Here is a 5,274-nt window from a genome sequence, read left to right on the forward strand (position 1 = left end):
CTGAGGTTAACATACACAACAACACCCAGAAGGCAATTCACATATAGAAGAACTCAAAGTAAAACTAACCTACAAGACTGAAAATAAGGAACCAGAGATAAAAATTTATAATGAAGACAACTACAAAGCAAGCAGAGGAAATAGTGTTGTTACAGAACTTCCAAATGACAAAGAAGTCAAGTGGATTTCCGTTTAAAGCAGATTTTCTTAAACTGAGGAAGAAATTAATAAATTTCAGCATAGCCACAAAGAAAAGTAATAAAACTTCCCATAAAAATAAAAATGAAGAAAATCATAAAGATTTACCAAAGATTAAAACAACAGCAGTGATGAAAATGACAAACACACAAGCAAAATGAACTCAGCACAAATAACTATGTGGAACACAAAAATCAACAACATAATAAAACATACTACAAAAGAGCAATCAATTTATACTTATCAATAATTACAGTGAATTTAAGTAGATTAAATGCACCAGTAAAGAATAGACCTTAGCAGAATGGATAAGAAAACAGGATCCTTCAATATGCTGTCTACAAGAGACATACTTTATATACAAAGTCAGAAATAGACTAAAAATCAAAGCATGGGAAAAATATATCAAGCTAACAGCAACAAAAACCAAACATGAACACAAATATTAATATCTGATCAAAAAAGACTTTTAGGTAAAAGTCAGCAAAAGAAACAAAGGAGAATATTATATAATAATTAAGGGGTCGATAGAACAAGGGGACATATCATAATAAATATCTGTATTCCCAATGAAACAGCCTCAAAACTTATGTCAAACTCTAACAAACTTGAAGAAAGAAGTAGACAATTCTACAATAATACCATGAGATTTTAATACATCACTTTCAATGAAGGACAGAATAACTACAAATGAACTAAAAAATTTAAAAAAAAAAAAAAAAAACAGAAAAGCTAAACAATACAATCAACCAACGTGACCTCAAAGAGTTTTACAGAACACTCAACCCAACAACAGCAAAATACACATTCTTTTCCAGAGCACATAGAACATTCTCAAGAATAGACCACATATTCAGGGATAAAGCATGCCTCAATAAATTTTAACACATCAAAATACTACAAAGCATCTTCTCAGATCACAACGCTATAAAATTAGAAATCAACAATAAGAAGATTGAGGAAAAACAACTAAAATATAGAAATTGGATAACACCCTATTATAAAACTACTGGATAACAGAAGAAATTAAAAATTAATTTTAAAAAATATCCCTCAAGTGACAATGAAAACACAACAAATCAAAAACTTTGGGATAAAGCAAAACAGATGTTCAGAGAGCAGTTAATAACAATAAATGCACACATAGAAAATGAAGATAGAATCAAAATCAATACCTTGATCCAACATCTCCAACAATTAGAAAAATAGTAACAATGTACAGCAAAAATAAACAAGATTAAAGAAGAATTAAAAGAAGAAAAATAATTAAAAGAATCAAAAATACATGGAGTTGGTTCTTTGAAATTATTAATAAAATTAACAAATTAGTGGCAAATATAACAAAGGGAAAAAAATGAAGATGCAATTAACACAAATAAGCAAATAAATGGATGGCATTACATGAGATTCAAAGGAAATTTAAAAAAGATAACAGAATGATAAGGATACCATTGCTAACATCAGATGGATCTTGGCTGAAAGCACAGAATATCAGAAGGAGGCTGTGTTTTATTAACTATGCAAATGCATTAGAATGTGTGGATCATAACAAACAATGGACAACATTGCAAAGAATGGGTATTCCAGAACATTTCATTGTGTTCATGAGGAACCTGTACATAGACTAAGAGGCGGTCATTAGAAAGGAACAACGGGATACTGAATGGTTTAAAATAAGGAAATTTTTGTGCCAAGATTGTATACTTTCATCATACTTGTTCACTCTGTATACTGTGCAAATAAATCCAAGAAACTGGATTATATAACCAAGAACATATATCAAGAATGGAGGAAGTCTTACTAACATCCTGTGATATACAGAGGACACAACTTTGCTTGCTGAAAGTGAAAAAGACTTGAAACATGTGCTGATGAAGATAGATGACTACAGTCTTCAGTATGGATTGAATCTCAATATAAAAAAAATGAAAATCCTTACAACTGGGCCAATAAGTAACATCATGATAAATGGAGAAAAGATTGAAGTTGTCAAAACTTAGTTTTGCTTGGATCCACAATCAACACTCATGGAAGCAGCAGTAAAGAAATCAAAGGTATTGGGCAAATATGCTGCAAAAGACCTCTTTAAAGTGTTAAAGAGCAAAGATGTCACTCTGGGGACTAAGGTGCACCTCATCCAAGCCAGAGTATTTTCAATCATCTCATATGCATCTAAAAATTGAATAATGAATAAGAAATGCCTTAGAAGTATCAGTGCATATGAATTATAGTGTTGACAAAAAAAAAAAAAAAAAAAAAAAGGAAAGTACCAAGAACTTCCAGAAGAACAAACAAATCTGTCTTGGAATAAGTACAGCCACAATGCTCCTTAGAGGGAGGATGATGAGTCTTTGTCTCTCATGCTTTGAGCATGTTGTCAGGAGGAACCAGTTCCAGGAGAAAGACTTCAATGCTTGGTAAAGTAGAGGGTCATTGCAAAAGAGGAAGGGTACAGGATCAACATACAAAAATTAGTCTGATTCTTTTACATACAAAATACAAAAATCAACATACAAAAATCAGTCTGATTCAGAGACTTCTGAAAAAGAAATCTGGAAAATAATACCATTTCCAATAGCCAGCCAAAATATGACAGTACTAAGTAATAAATCTAATCAGAAAAGCAAAAGACATATACAAAGAAAACTACAAAACATTACTACTTCAAGAAATCGAAAGAGTCAATAGGAACCCTGGTTCTCGTTCTAGATTCAGAGGCTTGTGCTCTTAGGGAGAGCCTTCTTTTTTCAAAAATTGTAAATTCTGTTTCCGTTGAGCCAATTAATACAGGTGTTCAAGTAAACTTGGGTAAAAGTCCGTCTAACACTTTACAACAACTAGGGGACACCTGTCAAAAGAATAACATTTCTTCTATCAGCATACAGACAGATCTGTCTTACACCTCACAAAACTTCATGCCTTCTGCACAGTGGGCTACCCAAGATTCCTCTGTATCGTCTTGCTCTCAAACGGACCTGACATTTAGTTCTCAGGTCTCATTACCCATTAGTGTCCATACTCAGACATTTCCACCCAGCCCTAAGGTTGTGTCATCGACAGCCACACAGACTGATGCCGTCATTGATGTCTGTCTCCAGTCCACTGGGGTCTCCAGGGAAACGAGTTCTGCAGATGACCGTACTCAGTTGGAACAAGCTGTAATGTGCAGAGACATCTTCGAGAGCACCCATTCATCGTACTGTGTCTCCACAGACAATATTATAAGCAACAGCTTAGTAGCAGACACTGTAACTCATGGCTTGTTACCTTGGGATGACCCAGACTCTAAATTAAGACATGTAGAAATCTTGATTTAGTTATCAACTTCAGTGCACAGAATAGTATGCTTCCATCACAGAACATGACAGATAACCAGACCCAAACCATAGATCTGTTAAGCGACCTAGAAAACATACCGTCAAGTAATCTTCCTGGTCAGACATTGGATAACTGAAGTCTCTTGTCTGACACGAACGCTGGGTCTGACACACAGCTCCCATCTGCTCCAGCCCAGAATCCAAGAATCGACTTTGATATTGAAGAGTTCTTTTCAGCCTCAAATACCCAAACTCAAATGGAAGAGAGTGAACTTAGCAACATGAAGCCCAAGCTAGTCTTAGAATCACTGGACATAGAAACCCAAACAGACTTCTTACTTGCAGACACCTCTGCTCAGCCCTACAGTTGTAGGGAGAACTCTAACTTCTTAGGCCTTGAGATGTTCGATACACAGGCACAGACAGACTTAAACTTTTAGACAGTAACTCTCACCTGCCTCTGGGAAGTATTCTGAAACACTCCAGCTTTTTCATGAGTACATATTCCTTGGATACAGAGACCCAAACAGAAAGGATCTCCGTTGCTAAAAGCATACCTCCACTAGAAAGCAAAGTGCAGGTGAATAGTACAGAAAGTCAGACCATGCACTCTGGCTTTGAGAATTTGAGGAGTTTGTTCTTCACCAGCAATGAAACACAGACAGCTATGGGTGACTTTATTCTGGCCAATCTGGCCTGGAACGTGATGGAGTCTCAGTTCAGTTCTGTAGAAACCCAGACATGTGCGGAATTACACACCGTCTCCGACTTCTGAGCCAAGTTCCCACATGGGTACACATTTAGTTTCCTTCTGGGTTGAGAAAATGGGGAATAGGAACCACAGTCTAAACTGTTGAAGGGTAGTTGATGATGCTGTTGCTTAGATTCTTTGAGGTTCTTTGCCATTTGTACTTGTCAACCTGAATTTGTGTATAAATGTTGAGTGTATTATAAAGTGTAAGATGCTGATTTAAAAAAAAAAAGAAAGAAAGAAAGAAATCGAAAGAGACCTACATAATTGGAAGAATATACCATGCTCATGGATAGGAAGACCAGACATTGTGTAAATATCAATACCATCCAAAGAGATCTACAGATATAATGTAATCCTAATCCAGATTCCAACATTATTCTTTAAAAAGATGGAAAAACTAATCAGTACGTTTATATGGATGGGAGCACCATGGCTCTGTAGGATAAGTATTAGGCTGAGGACCACAGGTCAACAGTTCAACACTACTCTACAGGAGAAAGATGAGGCTTTCTGCTCCCAAAAGATTTTCTGTCCCATAAACTTTATACAGATTTGCTATGAGTTGGAACCCACTCGAAGGCATTTACCAGTAACAACTTAATATGGAAAGGAAAGAGACCTCAGAGAAGCAAAACATTACTAAAGAAAAACAAAGTAGGAAGCCTCTCACTCCCCAACCTCAAAATCACTACTACAGACCACATTAGTCAAAACAGCCAGGTGCTGATACATTGAAAGATGCATAGATAAATGGAACAGAATTGAGGATTCAGTAGTAAATCCATCCACCCAGTCAGCTGATTTTGATAAAGGGTCAAAACACATCAAATGGGAACAAGACAGTCTTTTTAACAAATTGTGCTGGCAAAATTAGATATCCATTTGCAGAAGAATGAAACAAGACACATATCTGACACCATATACAAAAATGAACTCAAGATGAATGTAAAACCTAGAACTATAAAGATCATCAATGGAAAAATGAGGACAAATTTCGATCCGATG

At 35.6% G+C, this 5,274-nt stretch overlaps 1 pseudogene; it reads left to right on the top strand.

Moving 5' to 3' along the window:
* Positions 1–4,290, top strand: part of LOC102813153 — a 77,096-nt pseudogene extending 72,806 nt beyond the window's left edge.
* The last annotated feature ends 984 nt before the right edge of the window (positions 4,291–5,274 follow it).

The sequence above is a fragment of the Chrysochloris asiatica genome, unplaced genomic scaffold, assembly GCF_000296735.1.
Source record: "Chrysochloris asiatica unplaced genomic scaffold, ChrAsi1.0 scaffold00051, whole genome shotgun sequence".
Taxonomy (NCBI): Eukaryota; Metazoa; Chordata; class Mammalia; order Afrosoricida; family Chrysochloridae; genus Chrysochloris; species Chrysochloris asiatica.